Source organism: Anguilla anguilla, chromosome 7 (genome assembly GCF_013347855.1).
Source record: "Anguilla anguilla isolate fAngAng1 chromosome 7, fAngAng1.pri, whole genome shotgun sequence".
NCBI classification, from domain to species: domain Eukaryota; kingdom Metazoa; phylum Chordata; class Actinopteri; order Anguilliformes; family Anguillidae; genus Anguilla; species Anguilla anguilla.
The window spans coordinates 13,447,173-13,467,470 of NC_049207.1; the positions used below are offsets into that span (position 1 = coordinate 13,447,173).

A 20,298-nucleotide genomic window follows, 5' to 3' on the forward strand; every position below is an offset into this window, starting at 1 on the left:
ACACACACACACACACACAAACACACACACGGCTTCCCTGTTGTAGCACGGGCATGTTGTTTTTCTGAGGCAGGCACAACATTGTAAAATAAGTAACGATTACTGCTGAGCTGCCGCGAGGCTGTGCCCTGCCTGCAGTGCACTGACTCAGTCAAGCGCCCTGTGACTATTCTCTTCCTGTGACATGGGGGGGGCACTCTGTACTGACGTAGCCAAGCATTCTGTGGCTGCTCTGGTCCTGTGACCACGGCTACTCCACAAATACAGCCAGTGCACACCCAGGCCCTGCAAACATAAAAGAACTAGTGAGGAACATCCTAAACTTTGGAGGGAATTCAGCTGATATAAATCTTTTGGCAAGTACACTTAATTTGGCACGACTCCACAGGGGCACGGGTGCGACAGCGCCAAGCCCTAATGAGTAAATAAACAAACTAATAAAAAAGTGTACAAACAGAGCAAACGCTACCAAGGGATTCAAATATCTTAATCTTTCAATCATCAGCCATTCAGGCAATTTAAATGTCATTTTTATGAATGGCTTGTTGTTTTGAATCAGCGGGGAGTTTACACGTAGTGGGATAGTGATAAGGAGTAAACCTGGATTACCATATTTCACATGCTGAGATATTTCTTGTGTCTGGCATGCTATTCCGCAAGGATCTTCTTCATTTACCTGTCAGAATATTTCAGCTGGAACGGCAGGGGACCCAACCTGTAAGAAAACGGGAGAACAGAAGGTTTTAACAGTTTCTAATTGGAGATGCTAAATTGCCCATAGGTATGAGGGTGTGAGTGAATGGTGCGATAGATTGGCGACCTGTCCTAGGCATATTCCTACCTCTCGTCCAGTGAATGCTGGGAAAGGTTCCAGCACCCCCCTGTAACCCTGACCAGGATAAGCGGGTATGGATAATGGATGGATGGATAGTCAATGGGAGAATTATCGGCTGCATGACTGAAGCAGTCCTTAATAAGATATTAATTTAAAATGTCCTTTGAAACGATGGCCATTGATCAGCAGTTATTGCGCACAAAACTTTAAGGTTTTTAGCGTCTGTCCTTACAATAATTTACAGACAGGAACATTTGCATTTCGAGCTCACTTGGTTGTTTTTGTTTCAGATCAGCGTTTGGTTTTTTTTACAAATAGTGACAAATGCTGACAGGCTCTTTGAAATGCAGATGAAAATGTAATTGTTCCTTTCTGTTTGAAGCTAGTTCTCTCAACAGCACAGTCTATGCATTTTTACCTACTTTATTTTTGTTTGAAGACAGAGAGAATGACGCATAACTCAGAATATTCCTCGATTATGAGTATTGTGAAAGGTGCTATTTTACAGCACACTCAACATAAGTGTCACGGTCCATAGCTTTTACTGTAGGCACTAGTTTCAATTTTTGTTGCACCTGGATGCTGACGACAGCTACATAAATATTGTACTGGCAAAAACATTTTTGAATAACAGTGCATTCCAGTTGCAGTTTCATTGCTGGTGTTTAGTGTTGTTTTTAGTGATTTTGTTGTCAAAAGATAAATGTTTTTATAAAATGATAAATGTCTTTTAGTTTTTATTTTCATGGCAATCTTAGTCACAGAATTCAGAAATCATTATGCAGTGGCAATCTAAGTTGTCTTTTGTTAGTTGTTTTTTTTAATGCAGAGGATTACAAACCTAGCCTATACACAGGGCAACGTGAACTATGTTTATCAGTGAACGCTCTTCCACTGATTTTCATTCCACAGTGTGCAGTGGTGAATAAAGTGTGTGAAAGGGTGTACCCAGTACTCAGACAGATTAACCTGAATCCAGCATCCCACCTCAGCAGCTGTAAATGTGCCAAGGAGACATATTAGTTGCAGAAAAAGATCATTCTCACTTTAAGAAATTATTCCCAAATCAGACCTAGGATTCAATACATCCACAAATGGTTTGTGCTTAACTCTTGATAACAAAATGAAGACTCAATGTTATCGAGTTACAAAGTCCCTGAAATGAACACAAGCATATACTGAGAGGGTGGTGGGGGGTGGGGGGGGGACTCGAGGACACGAGTCCCCACTGAAGAACACTTGGTGAAGAACACTTGGTGCGCGTTTACAGTATAAAATCAAGCACTTATCTGATAGTAATGGGTCATTGAACATTGTGTAATAAAAAAGGCGACATGTTAAAGATTTTGCTCTTCCTTCCAGTTAACATTGTGGAACTATCTTGAACTATATTTCATTATATCTAAGACAATATTCTTAAGAAGAATAAGATTCTTGAATTATCTTTCCCAAACATTTCATGTCTTCCCCCAAGAGGCACTGACGTCAATATCTAGTTTTGCAGTAATGCAGTTCTCCCACCCTCCTGTTGGGTGAAAAATTCCTACCTAGTTGTGGGGGGGGTGAGGGGATGTGTGCTGAGGTTTTTAAAATCAAGAAATTGTATGAACATGGTTTCATTTTGGCAGGTCTTGTCTCTGATGTATAATTCATTCGACGGCTGGATGCGCTCCAATACTGCCCTCTGCTCATTCTCTTTCTTCTCTGCCCTCAGATGCTCGGGAAAATCAATCAAAGAGCAAAATGTTTAAGAGTGGAACGTGCACTGAGGAGAGGGATCCAGTCTGCTCCCTCGCAGAGAAATTCCACAGCCCATGATCTGAGCGCTTTTCCAAATCTCACGCAGCGAGTCCAGACAAGACTGTAGCCGATAAGCACTCGGGTTTGAAGACCACCTCGGGTCCTCATTTCAGTTTCTCTGTCACCTGCCTGTCACAACAGTTGAATTTCACTGTTGGGTTTCAGGAATGGGTATCACGAGATGTCAAATTCTTGTGTAGCTCGCTGGCATCAATAGGTCCGGTGTATGGGAAACAACAGAACAGGCGTACTGGCACAGAATGAAGGGAAATACTAGTCATCATAGGAGCTGTAGCAGCGATTTTCATTTTAAATATGTGCTGTTTTTGTATTTCATGCTAAGTGCTTCTATACGATATATTACCAGGTCATTACTTTAAAATGTTCTAAAATAAATTCTAGATTGTCTTGCTTTACTCAAACAAAGATTGAAAAAGAGATTGCTTATTGTTCGGCAAGTCCCTTCTTTTTTTCTCTTGTTATTTTCTCCCTTGTTGAGGAGCACCCCTTTTTTATTTGTGCATATTGGGGAGATACTCAATGTAATGGACAAGCTTACAGGCTGAACGCTGCGGTTTTTTTGTTTGTTTTTTTTTTGGGCTGTATTGACTCTGCCTGGTGGAGATCTACAATCAAAGGAGAGTCAATTACTCCTGCAGTTTAAGAGATCAAGAGTCCCAGAAAGGATTAGCTGTACGTTTGGTCATGTTGTTTGTTATACAGAGACTCGATGCCACCAGCTGCTCTCTGTGATTTCAGAGAAAGGGAGAGGATGCAACGGAGGACGCTCACTCACCCGCATTGCCTCTCCGAATGAGCGAGCGGTGCCTTCACATTGTGAGGCGGCATGTTTAAAAACAGAAGGCATCGCCAGAGATCCTCTCCCCAATACATTACTTCAGCTGCGTTCAATTGTCTCCCAATCCGATTAGGGGCACTTTAATCTCCCTGGCCTGAAAAGGAGAGTTTCATTTTATAGCACACAGGTCTCGTAATTCTCCACACAGCACCGCGGCATTAATTTGGCATCAGCATTGTTGTTGTCTTGGCTAGTGTTTTGTGTATAATTGGGCTCTCAAAGCGAGACTGTCCTCCCAATGCTAAAGACTGCTAATGCCCGACAGAGGCACCTTGAAAGAATTTGCCTGAACAGGGATACTTAAACATCTGTAGACGCCACAGTTCGCAGGCAAAAAAAATGAAGGCTAGGTTCAAAGTTTTAAAATAAAAAATTTGAATTTAAACTGTACAAAACAAAGTGCAGGTTTGTTCTGAGTTGCTAAGAGGCAGGGAGTTGAGGACAAGCAGCCTGTGCACCCCCTCCTGAACACTGTAGGTCAGGATTCCGAGGGAGCGCTTAGCTTCCACGGGGAGCTGTCTCCTCACATGTCTTCACCTGGCATTTCCGAGCCAGCGACGCTCCCCGGCGAATCCCCTGGCTAATAGCGGGAACCGTAAGAGTAATACATGCGGACCCCCGTGGCCCCGTGCCCCCTCCATAGGCACAGAACCAGTCAGGTCATGTTACGTCAGACGGGCCGCTGCTAGGACAGCTCAGAGCAATATGCAAAGCTGAGGCGAGGCTCGTCGAGGAAGCCGTGAAGCGGGAATTAATGAAGCAAAACATGCAGCTTGGCATGGGGAAGGTCCCTCTACGCCCCCCCCCCCCCCCCACCCATTCAAGAAATGCAGAGGACTGTGGATTTGCATCCATGTTGAATCTACAATCTACTCTGCAAGCGTTGTGTCCTCAACGCTGAGTCCAGAATCAAGTGCTCTGTTTAATATATGTACATACATTCATTCACCAGGGGAAACAAAACTGTAACGCTTATTCCAGTTCGTGACTCAAAATTAAGGACACATTGCTCTGGTGGTTACAGTGAGCCTCATCCTAAATGTGGTCTGCATGCTAATAAGAAACTCCAGCCCCATGTCACTGCATGTGTTCTTGCTTTGTGTTCAGAGGGGATTCTGCGCTCATTAAATACAGTAGCCCTGTCATCGAGAGTCGGCCTGCGTAACAGAGATGAGCGAGCGGGTCAGAATTTGGCCTTTTCAAGGCATCTGTTTTGACCAGAGGCCATATTAAATCAAACCCCTGACGCACCAGTTAAATCACCAATTATGCGATCAGATGTGATGGCAGGTTCCCAGTGGCATAATCCGTCGAAAAATTTTTTGAAACTTCAAATCCGTATCAGTGTTTTAATTGTATGCTTTGCTACAGGGGCAAAGTTTTAATTTGCTCTCGGCTTAAGTTCGTTAACACCCACAGATCTGCAGAAACAATTAGCTGTGTCTCAAGGCGCCAACGCAGTGTTTGTGTGCTGGAGTCCAGAGGACCGCTGTTATCCATGCAACTGAGCAGCGCCCCCCACTGGAAGGCCGAGGGCAATCCACTGAATACAATCAGAACCCTTCTTAATAGTTCCCATCACCTATTTTCCATACTGCATTCAGTAAAAAGAAATTCAAGATAACTTAAGGGAAAAGTTTTCATATGGGGCTGGATTCATTGGGGAAAGTTTTCATTTTGATTATCTTCCCTTAAGGTGACTTGGCAGGTTTGGTTGAATAGCACTTTCCTTTTAGATGGCTCAGCTTTTTATTGACTCAGTTTTGATTGAGTCCTGGGCATTTTGCAACTGTGAGAGCGACTGGAAAGACTGCTCTGCCTCTCTTGATAATCACTGATAGAAGTGTGTCCTTAGCTGAGCCTCAGCTCTCTTTATTAGAGGTGTCATCACAGGAGGCTTCATCAGCCTGCTAGGACGGAGTTCCCATGCGGCCCATTGCATTTTATGAAACTACAATCACTAACTAGCTAAGCAGCCACAGTTTCGGATGGCATCCCTGCAGGGACATGGTCTCTCAGATTTATGCAAATGGGATAGGGGCAAAGCTGCAGTATTTAATACACGACATGCATAATTAATGTCAGACAGCATATGCTGGCAGAATACTGAAGTGCTTTGATTAGAGACCGGGAGCTAATTGGAGTCATTTGTTGTGATTGAGAATAAAAGGCTAAGTTCACTTGTCTTCAGACCGTTCAGACAGGTGGACAAGTGCAGACCGGTGTAAACATGGGGTTGGAATTTGGAGGGTGTGCCTTTGTTTCAGAACTGTGAACATCTGGCTTTAAAAGAGGACAGTATGTGCACTGGATAAGGGGGTCTGCTAAGGAAGCAATGGTAATGTTAAGGTAGCTATACTTACTACTTCCCCACGCATTTACATTTGTAATTTTTTCCCCCAAAAGTAATTGAACTTAAGACAACTCAGCTCAACACATTTTGCTTCTCTCTCTCTCTCTCTCTCTCTCTCTCTCTCTCTCTCTCTCTGATAAGGGTGTGAGGAGGCATTAAGAAAATACAATACATGAAGCCTGTCTATACACAGTATCAAAAGCTGAGACACAGGTGTACCTGATCAGAAATATTACTGATGTGCCCAATGCAGAACCCACCTGTTTGTTAACAGTAATGAAAATGGCTGCATCTCAGCCTGTCTGCTGTTACTCTACACTAAGGCTTTTTTTGTCCAAGAAGAAATCATCAGCAGTGACAGTAAGGTAATGCGAGGGAAAACCTCTTAAGTGGTTTCTGTCAGGATCATATTAATGCATAGCACCTGGAATAACAGCGTGACCTTCCTGGTTGTGCTGCAAGCATCAGATGCGGGGATCAAGGTTGAATTAAATGGATTAGCATCAGACAGATTGTTGTTCTTGCTTCACCATAGGCGTTTGGTGTTGTTTTGGAGGGAAAGTGGTAATCCATCATAAGGCAGGCAGCTCTTCTTCCTCACCCCAATTCTTGCCCCTTTAAATGCTGGCAAAGCTGGAAGGAAATAGACCGATTCCTTGGATTGGAGACAGGCAGCGAGAATGCATGTCCTTAAATGCCCCCCGCTCCCACTCTCCCCCCTTCCCCGGTTGTGGGCTGATAAACAGAATGCATTTTAGTTGTTTAGAAGTGTTTTTGAAGAGAGACATAAACTGTTTTCTCATTACAAATATTCCATCTGGAGATGGAGAACATTTTGCAGTCTTTTTTCCCTCAGTTTTTTCCTCGATCTTCACACCTGCATGCATGTTCTGCATTTGCCATTCTGTTATTCCCGAATTGCCGAGTGTCGAAGAGACCAAAAAACACCAGCCCACTAAGGGTGCCATGAGTTCCCTTCGTCGTGCAGCTTGACTCAGTGCATCAGAACAGAGGCTGAAAGAAAGAGCCGATTGAAACGGTTGAAAACACCAAAACAATGAAGTGGAACAAATCCAGCGGGTAAAGGTTTTATCTCTCTGACTCTTTCATTCTTTTTTCCTCCTTTTTCATTTTTGCTATCTTCCTGCATCTTAATGAGCGCCTCAGCATTCCATCTAGTGAGAGCTCGGGAGCCATGCATCACGGCAGTGTTTGGAGGTGGAGGCAGGGACAGGACAGCCGGGTAGTGGTCGTGATGGAGGCAGAACGCTGCCGCAGAGGCACAGTTAAGATGGAGGAGACAGATGCTCAGATTCACTGAGCCCTGTCCTGAAGGAAGGAAGAAAGAATGGAGGGAAGGAAGGAAGGAGGGAGGGAGAGTGGAACACCCTTCATTCACAAAGAAAAACCTTTTGCAATTTTTAGAATTTTTAGATTTTAGAACATTTTTTTTTCTATTACCCTTTTACTCCCCCCAACACATAAGCATAAACATCATAAGTCACCAAAAATGTGTTTCCTTGACACATCTGTGATGTGAAATTGCTTTGATGACCAGGCATCTGTCCATGTCTCTGAAACAATGTGTCCACAATAAAAACCTTCTAGCTTCAGCTGCTTCCCAACCGTCCCACCCTGAGAGTGCAGGCAGGGTTGTGTGGTTTTGATTCATTACAGGGAGCCACATTTCGGGTTTGTCACAGAGAAAAGGTCCCCTCTGGGAATTTTGAGTTGAGATCCACAATGAACCCTGAGAGGCCCAACTCAAGTGTACTTCAGCCCACCGCGTTATCGATGGCTAAGAGGAGCACTTGACAGCTCCTACAGTAGTGGACTCTGACAAACCTGAAGTCTTGCACACAAAATGTGTGTATACTGACATCTGTAAAGTCAACAGGTTATATAACTTTGTAAAGTAAATTGATAATAGTAATTTGTAAAGTAAATTAATAATATAATTTTGTATAGATTATAGTAATTTGTAAAGTTAATTGACAATAGTCTTTGAATTGACCTTGGCCTTTAATTAAACTATTGTATGCTTTCTGTCAGTAGCCTGAAGAATAAAGGGGATAGTATTTCCATGCAGCATTTCGGGCCAAACGTCAGTGGACAGCAGTCAACTGTAACAATGTTTCCTGCGTAAAATACATACGTGTTCCTGTACCAGATATTCAACCTTGCACCTGAAGTGTCTATCTTGACACACACAATCATATACTACGGACACTATTTTTTCGCCCTATCGCATCAACCTCGTCTTGCCAAAGCATAAATTATTTATAGTATTTAACATCCACAGGAGCATAGACAGCTTATCATTTTTTGCCACTGCTGGTCTCCAAGCATTAATACAAGAGGAAGACTACAACCACTATGACTCTTTTAACCACTACGATTACAAATAGTAATTTTTTCTCAGTTTTATCTTCAACATGTAATTATTTGTAAAATCTAAGGACATATTAATTCAGGCCACTATATATTATAATAACTTAATGATAAACTGATACATTATATTTTTTGTAATCATTGCAAAGCTATAACTCTAGTCAATGTACTGCTTCACAAAAATATAAAATATTTTCCTTTATTTGCAAATATCAAATGATTAAAATCACAGTTTCTTTTTTGCTGCTGTGTAAATAAATATGTTGGTTCCTCCAGCAATGAATGGCGGTGAATTGCTCTTGGGGTACAGAATGTAAGCTGTCTACATTTCTGGGGCTGGAATGCTGCAGCTAATTTATACTTCGGTCGGCCTGAGGCCAGGGTCATGGCATTTTGTGCAGAAAAAACCATCTGCTAAATGAATGAATGCGGCCATTTCCTTTGCTCTCAGTACTACTGTACATTGGCTCTTCCATCCGTTCTGTGGATTTTTTACACAAAATCCCCCCAAATCTCTCCCCACACGGGGACACAAGTTTCAGTCCACAATTAACTGCGCGCACTTTCAATAAAACAGGTTATAAATCACTTTCTGTTCCAATTAGAATCAGTTGCATTCAAAACAGAGCACTTGCACATTTAACCTCATTAGCCTGCGTAATGTGTGCTCAGTCACAGAGAATAGTGTTATTCCTCATTTGCTCGGTGTTTATACATAATGCATATTCTCTTTGTACTGTATTTATGCAGACTTATATTTATGGATCCGTTCCCTTTAATCTTTAAGTATAGCCATTGAACTGAAGTGTAGGGTAAGGGCTGGTTATAATTGCTCTGCATTACATATTTAAAAGCAGAGAAAACAACAGCTCCAGTTTGTACAAAAGTGCAGCTGCACTGAGCCCTCATCGCCCATTCAGGCCATCAATGTGAAGCAACTGTCATTATCCGGTTTGATATTTAAATGAAATCTCACCTCTGAGGATAGGTGCATTTGCTTTGTTTCCTTTAAACTTTTACAGGAATGCAAAATGCAGGAAACTGTATCTCTCAACTTGTGGCACTCAAGGACTATAACAAGTGAAAGAAAAGTCCAGTGGTTTGAGTCCTCACTTGTCTCTGTTTAAATATCCCCCTTTTAAAACATGGTTTCCCTTGTGTCACTCATTCTGTTTTGATGGGCTTCCAACCCTTCATAAAAAGCTAATTAATTCAACACCCCTAACAGTATGTGGAAATGTAGCCTAATTAATTAGCTTGAAGCAATACATCACTGAGTTTACAGGTTGCATTTACACATTTACATTATATTAGCAAACAAAATGCACACTCCGTTTTGGCTCATTATGATGTATACTGACTGAGCGAGATTTGAAAAAGTTAGGTATGTGCTTGTGTGAACATACAAACATTCAAAAAGAGTGTTCAGCAGAAAAGGTAAAGAAATGTGCTGTATACTGCCATTGTATGGTCCATAGCATAGCCCAGTTTATTTAAAGAGTTTACAGTGGAGGCATTGCTTTAGAACTCAATACTATTATGCCATTTATCAGCAAAACAAAAGGGTGTGTTGATAAATTGTATAAATTGTATAAAAGTGCAATTTGCCATGTAAAATGTTTGGTTAAAATTTTGAATTTAAGAATAATAAAAGCAATATATAAAATTAAGGTAAAATTTTCTTCATTGTGCATCAACCACTTTTTTTATACATGCTCCTCAATATGTTACCCTAATTTGAAGTCAGTTAATGTAAAAGTATTTCTAATCAAGGTTATTGACAGTGGACAATGCTGGTTTTTGAAAAGGCCTTTGTGCAAAACCTTTACCTCAGATTACCTGCACAAACCCGCCTAGGTCACACCACTCAGACCTGCAATGGAGTTAATTCAAAGAAAGAGTAATTGGTTGGCTATCGTAATAGCATATCATTCTGTAGCCATGGATTGAGTAAATAGAACGGGAGTTTATCCATTTGGAGAACCTTCAACCTGAATGCTGTATCATTAGGCCCGGTTCAAAGGGGAAACAGAAAGCAATTTGCCTATAAAATGGTGATGTATTCAGATCCAAAGTAGCGCCGTCCCAAAGTGTAGTGTGAAGTAATAACAGGCTCGGGCAGTGAATGCGGCAGACCTGTTTATTGCCACACATTGAACCGAGAGATACACACACAGCATGAGGAGATCGTGATGACAAAAGGACAGACAATGTGAATTTCCACAGTCTGTGTGAATGCAATACCAATGAGATGTGTCAACTATTTCATTTAAAGCATTATATGAGGATATCATCAGATGGACTGGCTGTTTGCTGTGAATTTGAAATTTCACCGGCTGCAAAGATATGCATTTTGGAGATGGATAGTATTTTATTGTTTCAATACCTCTGCTATATCTAGCAGGAGGAAGACATGTGTTTGAATATGTGTGGTGTATTCAGGTAGTGTGTGTGTGTGTGTGTGTCTATCTGCTAATCAGTATCCCTGCTTGTACGAATGCAACCCCCACAACAGCTATCAGTAGCAACAAGTTGTTTAACTGAAATTATATGACAGGTTTGGACAGAACATGATGGTTTCTTTTCTCTTTTTTTTTTGTTTTTTTTATTGTTTTTTTTTACAGTTTTCCCCCTTTTCATTTCTCCACAATTATAAATGACCAATAATGCACCTTGAGTAACCCTTGTAACACCTGCACCCACATACCCACATGAACTCATGAATGCTGTGTATTTGTGGTGAACCAGAAACAATATTGCACTCAGCAATCTTTGCAGCACTGCAGGAGAATGCTAGCACTGATTAGTGCTGAGCCCTATCGCCCGGAGACTACCATTTATGGTTGGATTCTGATACTGGGTGTTTACCAACTGAATATCACCATTACCAACTGAATTGCTAAGGAGCAAACATACTGTAATGATATGTTTGCTTTTGGGACCAGTGAGAAATGGTCAAATTTTCAGTCTGCCGGTACAGTACAACTAATAAGGGTGTATAGATATGCACTGTGTGTGCATGTGCATGCATGTGTATGTGCGTCTGTGTACATGAACCCATGTGCGTGTGTGTGTGTGTTAGTGTACGTGCGCACATGTGCGTGCGTGTGTTTTTGCCACACACACCTCCTCTTCACCGTTATATATCCTCACAGACGTGTCAGTCCTGGCTCAGGACCGCGGCACTCAGCCAGCAAGATGACTGGACGGCCAAATGGAAATGTTAAGTAACACGTCTGCGTGTGTTGATAATGGCCCGTTTTAGCGCGCGGTAATCATCGTAAAGGCGCCGCGGAGAGCTCTGATACCTGCGACAGTGTGACAGAGAAGGAGCCCGAGGGGTTCCCAGCACAGAGCCGAGCTGAGTCTGCCCGCAGAATAACCGAGGCAGAATTACACATTACTGCGAATATTTGCAGTTGCAATAGCACCTCTCCAGGAAAAAAAAAATTAATCATCATAATGTGCTATTCTCTTTCTTCTCATCACCGTCATTATCGTTATCGCCATTGTCATTATCATCTCTATACCGCTAATTTTTCATTGTCGGAGAAGGATCTTATTGTGAAATTGGATACTTAATCGTGGGATTGATTGGATTTGTTCTTATTCGAAAGTGCACTTAACATTGCTAAATTTACTTAAAACTGGATTTAGACTGGTGCGCTATTATGACAGATAAAGGATGTCAATTCAAAAAGCCAACGATTTGATGGGGAGCTCATGCAGTAGTTTGTATTTAACAAAAGGCATGTGTACAATGTATGTGAGTGCACACCCCCATCTACCAAAAATGCCTACAGAGAAGTGTCCAGGACACTCAAGTGCCAATCATGCCTTACGACCCGTTTGACAATGCAAACACAATGTGGCATATTTCTATTGTAGTTAAATTGTGATTGCAGTGATGAGACATGAAAAGCAAGATCGGGAGCGTTTGGCAATACAACATGAATGTGTTTGTCAAGTGGATGTCGGGGCAGTTGATGCGACAAGAGGAAATGGACTTGTCTGATCCTCTTTTCTCAAGAGACCCTCTTCTAAACTCCCTGTTGGTATCTCTACTGTTTTTCAAGGCCACAGACAGATCTCTGTGTAATTCTTGGCTGTCCCGTGCAGTGTGTCATGCAATTTGAGCTGTTCTCCCAGGTTCTGTGGAGGAACTGCCTCATCCTCTCAACGAATTATGTCTTCACTGAGCCTTTAACAAGGGTAGCTCTTGTCATTTTTTATTGCAATCCATTAATGCCATTACATTTTTATTGTGATCACACATTTGTGACGGGATGGAAGGGCTACTTTAATCATATTACCCTTAAAAGGACTTTAATTATGCCCTTATGCAATCACATTAAGTAAATGCAACAACAGACCAAATCTTTAAAACAAGATGGACAATATTCATTGTGATTAAGGACCATGGTGGGGCACTGTAGTTTCACTGCTGAGCAGAGTAATTTCCATAAATGTGCTTAACTGTTCAAATAGATAACACTGCAAAAATTAAGTACACTTTGCAATTCAGGCTGGGGGAGAGAACCAACGAATACAGTAAATCATAGGACATCTGTATCTCATTGTCCAGCATAATATAACATTGAGATTTGTTGTCTTAATTTCAGGATGATAATCCCCTGTACATAAGCCATTATCATGCAGAATTTGAAAAGCTCCACTGTGTCATACCGCTCTGCCATTGATCCTCTTATAGTGCGACGGAATATCATTCGTCACAACGGCACTGGTGATGGAGACAGAGCCTGCGAGCTTTGAAGGTTCGGGGTGCATGCGTCACCAGAGGCCGGGGGGAATAAAGGTCACGGTGACAACATAATTTCTCACAGATGGCGCAGAAATCCACACGGATATGCACATGTGCTGAGAGGCTGGTCTTCGGGCCCGTTCTGCGAGCTGGGGAGGAATAGCGATTGGTACCTTATTAAGGGTACAGGTATATTGTCGGGATTATGATCAGGAGTGGTAGCAGCCCAGACAGGGGGATTTTGTGGTATTTGTGGGTATGACGCAGTTGCCTCACAGTTCAGCAGTTCCATCAGGACCAGACATAAAGTTTAAATTAACCTTGTATACCTGGGATACCCGCGTGTGTGTGTTTGGTGGGTGTGTGTGACAGTGTGTGTGTGTGTGTGTGTGCGTGTGCAATGAGGTCAGGTTAAAGCTGGCAGTGAAGACTGACACTAGCAGATGGGAGAGTGTCAAAGACACTACTGCAGCCTGTCAGCAAGGATCAAGGTGACTGTGCCTCCAAGATCATACCTTCCAGCTGAGTTCCGGGGGCTAAATCTGTTCTTTGTCTTTTTCAACAATGCTCATGTTTTATTAATAGGCATATGCCGAGGTATCAGATTATATACTGTATATATGGCGTGCACTTTTAATATCCTGCAGATATGCCATGCAATATGTTTGTTTCAGATGTGGCCTGGAGGAATATCCATGAACTAGATGACATCATAATCTGTTTTCAGTCCACACTTCTGCCCTGCATGTATGTTTGTCTCTTGTCATCTACTCATTATAGGCAAATTACTGAAACACAAATAGTCCCGTGACGTTCTCAGCACCGTCCGGCGGTCACTGTTTGCTTATCCCGTGTCAACGTGTTTTTCCACCAACTTGACAGTAATTTACCGCTCATTACCGCCCCATTAATCTGCCCCGCTCGACACGCCAAAGTCGCATCCATCAGTATCCAAGCAGCGCGTCGCACATCCCTCCCATGGAAGGATTTTCACAGCGAAAACACATCTAGCGAACGCTTGTAAAACATTGCGTATCTGATAGTAAGCAACGGGGAGACTGAAGGCGCAGTCGATTCTTAGTGACAGGTGTCTATCATTACGTTACTAGAAACCGGATCAAAAACGGCAGGTCTGAAAGTGTGCCTGATTTCCAGAGGAAGCCACAGCACGCCTCACATTCCAACTGTGTGCGGTTTGACAGATGAAAGTGAAATCAAAAGGAATGGGCACGTACTGCACAGAAACCAACACGCGGATTTCTTTGAATCTGAGGCTGCAGATAAGCATCGTCATCAGGCAATTTGTCGCCGCAGATGGGAATGTGGGAAGTGACAGATTGTTGGGATCACTGTGTCACTTCCCCTATCAAGACATTTTCATTTCCTGTTGCATTGGGTGGTTGGTGTGCAAATCCCTTGATTTAAAAAGCCCATCTGGTTTTTTTTTTCATATGCAGCTGGATAGTGAACTCAAACTTTCATTTGAGGTTACACTGGAGTGTCCACTTAAACACAAATTCCCCACACCTGCGTCAACTCCAACACGAGAAAAGCATTTGGGATCAAAAGAATTAGCATTTCTCAGTCTCCTAGACTTATTACGTATCTGCAATGTGCAAGCACAGTATCTTAGACATCCATCCTTTAAAACCTTTTCATAAAAAATGTATCTCCATATTCCTCTATCCCCATATTCCCATCCTGTCATGTTATTTTTTCTTTGTATATCTTATCACCTTCTCTCTCCATCCCTCTCCCTTTGTCCTTTGTTGTTCATTCACTCCAGCTCCCTCGCTCACTGTATCTCCAAGTTCTCTGAGCCCCCCCCCCCCCCCCCCTCAGTTTCAGTTTGCTACCTTGGCTACATGCCCATATTTCTCTGAAGAGAAAAGGCGCCAGTTTTAAGTCAAATCAAACAGAGTTAAAAGTATTCTATCAGAGAGGGCTTTACACTAAGAATTTGTCTGTCTCTTCTTTTTTTTTCTCCTCTGCAAATCAATTTCTTTCTCTGCCACTCCATATTTCACACTGTCTCTTTCTAAATACATTTAGGAGCATAGCAACAAATGATTTGGATGTGAGCGGCTTGTTGACTCTGTCCACAGAGGAGGAGACACTCTGTTCTTCCAGCTCGCCAGGCATCTTTTCAGGCATCTGTCAACAGAGCCCACTGACTACACACTCCACCGGAGGAGGCTACAAGCTGCAGTGTGTAATTAGCACACTATACTGGAGGAGGCTATGAGCTGCAGTGTGTAGTTAGCACACTATACTATGAGCTGGAGTGTGTAGTTGGCACACTATACTGGAGGAGTCTATGAGCTGCAGTGGGTAGTTAGCACATGCCAGCTCAGAGCCTCCTCCAGTACAGTGTGCTAACTACACACTGCAGCTCACAGCCTCCTCCAGTATAGTGTGCTAACTGCACACTCCAGCTCACAGCCTCCTCCAGTGTACAGTAATGCTCTCGCCAGGCACTGCAGCTCACTAACTCTTCCAGACGAGCGCTTGCTACGCACTCTAGCCCAGTAGGAGACGAGACAATATTTACACAAGCCAGCCCACAGCTACTGAGCAACAGCAGATGATCCTCAGCAGGCAACAAGAGAATTACTATCAACAAATCACTATTTCATGTCCTGGCCCAGTGCATTCTCGGTGCATTCGTATCACTTTTTGCACAAGTCACAGGATATTGGCATGGGCAGAGCATTGTTCACACAAGCAGATGGTCAGAAACAGAATTATATTTAGACACTAGCAGAAACGGCTTTCTGCGGATACAGCAGAGGAGAAAATGCGCTTTTCTTTCGTAGGGTGTGGCAAATGTTAACTCCTTCTAAAGTGTTACTGTTCCAAGGCTCCTAGAACAATGTCCTGGTTCAGAGCTCCAAACATTTAAAATTTTATTTTGAGCGCATCTGGTGCTGTATCACTCTTTGGGACTACAGCGCACAAATGTACCGCTCAGTGGACTGGCCTTACAGGCACGCCCCAAGGCAAGAGCACATGCTCCCCTGTGTGGAAGCATTGTGAAAGTGTTGAGCAGGGCTGTTCCCCCTGCAAAGAGACTGCAGTGCGGTGATGGAGATTGCGTATTCCAGGCAGGTCCCGGCACAAACAGAATGAACACCGGCATTAACCCCTGCCATTACAATGTAAGTCTGGCAATAAAAACAGGCAAAACCTAACCTGCAAAACTGCACTGCTGGGATTTACGGTGCCGAGGAGGCCCGGGTGACCGTGGTTTGGTACCCCAGAGGGACACCGCAAATTATGCCACAGCACCACTTTTATTACCCCCAGTCACAATTACGTCGCAACACACTCTTTTAATGAGAGTATATGTAATCAACTGACAGCCATGTGGGGTTTGTTAGAGCGAGGCAATGTTATGGGGCAGTAATTATTGTTTTTATTGTGTCTTTATTTTGGTCGGATTCTGTTCTTATTAGAACTCATGCATTCACAGGAACAGTGTGTGAGCCCTGTGTAATACACAGTTAAGGGGGTAAAGGGGAGGGATTTGACTGCTGAAGTTTAGTCGTAATTAAATTTGAGTGACAGTCAGGGGAGGAGGGTAGAGGAGGTGTGTTAGGAGCCGCCCGTCCTCCCTCAAGAGGGGCAGAGGCAATTTTCAGCTCTAGTGATCCAGGTCCAGGCCCGGTGAAGTCCAAACCTAAAACAGTGCTCATTTCACTGGCTCCCAGTCTCTCTGCCAGCCCTATGCTCAGTGTTTTTCAAAGATGCTAAATGGAAAGAGAGAAATGGAATGGAAGCATCTATTGAATAAAAGCAAATCCATGCATACAAACACTCACTCTGTCACACACACACACACACACACACACACACATGCACACACTTTTGCTCACTCACATGTGCATTCTGTCTCAAACACACAAAAACACATATACGCACTCACCCAAGCACTGAACACAGACATGCACAAACACACACATACACATGTATGTACACTCTCACGCACACATGCTTGCAGATTTAAAATAGAGGAAGGTCTGCTAACCTCACCGTCCTCAAAGCACTTCTAGAGATATAGTATATGATCAGCTCACTGAGTTAAAGACTCAGTAAATATTCATAAGCAAACAAACATACGGTACTTGGTTAATGCATGTACATACACACATAAACACAAATACACACACTCACTTGTATGCATAAATGCGCATCTGTACATAAACATGCATTCAAGCAAATGCATATACATTTTCACGGCACACACACACATAGGAAAGCAATTACTGTTAATTTAATATTATAAATGACGAAGGCAGCTTGCTGCTGAAACGTTGGCGATAAAAATCTACATTGGAGTAAACAGAGTGTGCGACCCTTCTTTCTTTTTACATTTTATATTTTAAACATAACTTTTCAGGTTTTTCTGAAGGTTCCACTGCTGGTACATATGTGTACATGGCTGAATATGAATATATCCCGTTGCATATGGGAGTAAATGAGTCCCTCACAGTACAAAACTTGGATACTGACCTAAGGTGACAGGACAGTCTGGCCAAGTGGCACCAGCCCTGCTTAGGACCTACTAGTTGGAGTGATTGACAGCTGGCACCAGGCTGTTCCCCCCCCCACCTTTGGCAAGCTGGGCCTGCACTCAGTCTGCCAGCCCCTGTAACAGGAGTCAACATCTGTGGCAGGTGCTGGGTTTTCAGCTTACAGCAAAAGCACGTAATCAAACCAGCTCCAAACGTGTCAGATGCGGTCACCGGGGAGACATTGCACTGTTAATGAGGATGTTCCGACATTTCGGTTCAAAAGCCTTGTCTGATCCAATGTAACCTCCCAGTTTCTGAAGGCTAGCAGTCTCTCAGTCTCTCAACCATATCCTGGTTAGTGCATGGGAACCGTACGTTCTTCAGGTATACCGTGTAATGTCACCATGACACGGTCAGAAGACATACTGAAAGATTTCTTGCACATCCTCAATTTAGTACGAGGATGGTGGTTCTGGTTGACACTAAGTCATTTTTCCGGGGAACATGATTATGCAGTCAAATTATATAAAACAGGTTTTAGTTACTTGCTGTGCTGCACATCATCCACAGTGGGCGTTATACCTCCATCTGCCTGTCCTGTGCGATCTACAGTTTGACCGGAACTGCTCGAGGATTTTGGCAAAATGGATCCCTCGACCCGTGCCGAAAATGCTCTGCCCTCTGGAGGCCGAGGGATCTCGGTCTCAGTGGGTGTGGCAGGGAGAGCTGCTGCAGCAGCCTCCAGCTCAGTGGCTTAGTGTCCGAGCGCAGGAGGATCTCTGCTGTACAAGTGCAGATGCGCAGCACTCAGCCGGAGAGCGAGGGCCGTCTGAAACCGCTCTGATGTTATAATCCTCCGCTCTGCAGCCTGTCCCAAATTCTGCCTTTTTTTTTACCCCACTTCTTTTTTTTTTTGTTTGCGTGTTTTTTTCAGATATCACTTGTTGGACTTTCACAATTTTATGGGGATTAGTTGAGCGGGGTGCCATGGCTAATGCAATGATTAGGGATTTCTGGCAAAGATGATAACAGGATTTTCTGTAGTTATGTGGGGACATTGTTAATCTGGTTGGGGCAGTACCGCCAATAAGGACGGAACAGGGGAATAAACATCTGTCCCCTGCCCATCTGGGTCCTTCAATTGAGAGAACCATTGCAGATTTACACAGCTCAGTCTGACAATGACAAGAAAAATGATTCAAGGTCACGGAAAAGTCTCAGCACTTCAAAGTGATAGAGTCATACAGTAACACACATATGCGAGATGACAGTCATAGTGCAGAAACATTGCATGATATTACACTAACTGCTCTGTAAGCACTGGCTGCATCCTATTGATCTTCCCTGGCAAGAATGTGATGGAGTCCTAGAACAGTGATTACCCATGTACCAATGTTACTCAAGGTCACAGGGTCATTTCACAATGAGAAATGGAAATAGAGTCATAGTGCACTGGCTCAAGGTGACAAAGCCATAGTGTAGTGACCATGTGTGTGTGTGTGTGTGTGTGTGACTTTGAAATCCCACAGAATACTTGGCAGTCACAGGCTACCAGCCATATCTCTGCCCTTCAATAGTCAGATTTAGCAGTGCAGGCATTAGGATCCACCTCTGGAGACAGTATTCCTGGGGGGCATGATGGTACACAGAGCAGGGGGTCATGCTACACTGACCAAACAGGAAACAGGGGAACCTTAATATTAGTTAATGTGTTTTTTTCCCTCTCTCTGTCATTGAGACAGGTCCCTGGCTCAGATACATTAACATACCCAGATGACATGTTTTGTGAGGCAGAAACAGTTTGTGTGTATGCCATTGAGAAGGTGGAAGGATATGACATCAAAGCAGAGAGGAGGGCTGGAGATAGGAGCTGTCATTAGTACAAGGGTGTATGTCGCCGCCGTTGCAGAGAGGAGTTTTGCATAAGGTGATTGGATTCATGGCAAGAACAGCGTGGTTCACTTTGCTGTCATTTTCAACAGGGGACAGGGGCTTGCAGCGCAGATGCACGAATTCTTGGGCCAATAAGAGCCCCCTTAGGAATCACAGCATCAATTTAAGAAAGAGGCCAAGGATACCTTGTACAGCAAACATTCTCTTAGGAGACATAGCTCGATGTGAGGCTGGGGTCGAGTGGCATGTTCGCAAGCAGCCGTACAGGGATTGTTCCCAGCGAGACAGCACATTCCCTCGCAATGCTTCCCGCTCTAATCCTGGTGGCAGGATTCCTGGGAAGAGAAGAAAGGCCTGCTGTGTTGGCACGTCTGCTGCACCAGTCCTTTTCCCAGATTAGTTTCACAAGTGGTGTTGTATCTGTCACTGATAACACTTTAGCTCCGTTGGAGGGGGATAAAGAAATGCTTTAAGCCAGCGCTCATCTCCCACAGGACAAGAAGGGGCTGAATAGCATCGTCGGAATTCCTGCCGTTAAACTGGTCCTTGAGTGACATGCAGAAACACACATGTACGCAGAGATGCGCAAAAACTGGAAATCTGTCTTTTTTTCTTTTCTTTTTTTCAACAAGAAGGCGACAGCAGATCAGTCTTGTGTAATGGAAAAAGGCAGCTCAGGAGACAGTCAGGTGGGACTTGCGGCAAAGTTTAATTAACTTCAACTTTTGCTGCCTCGCACTGAACGTTTCATTTGTTAGATGTTATGACACATGTTAATTATATGGGATTAGATTTTTTAACAAATCACTTAATTGGACCACCCATGGTCTTCTGCTATTCATTGTGTCCTCAAGCCATCCTCTTAAGTGGGCTGAATGGAACTTTAATCAC

General features: G+C 43.3%; 1 protein-coding gene across 4 annotated transcripts in view; it reads left to right on the forward strand.

Annotated features, from left to right (window-relative positions):
* Positions 1 to 20,298, forward strand: part of LOC118232257 (muscarinic acetylcholine receptor M2-like) — an 83,525-nt gene that overhangs the window by 53,336 nt on the left and 9,891 nt on the right. The window lies entirely within an intron of this gene.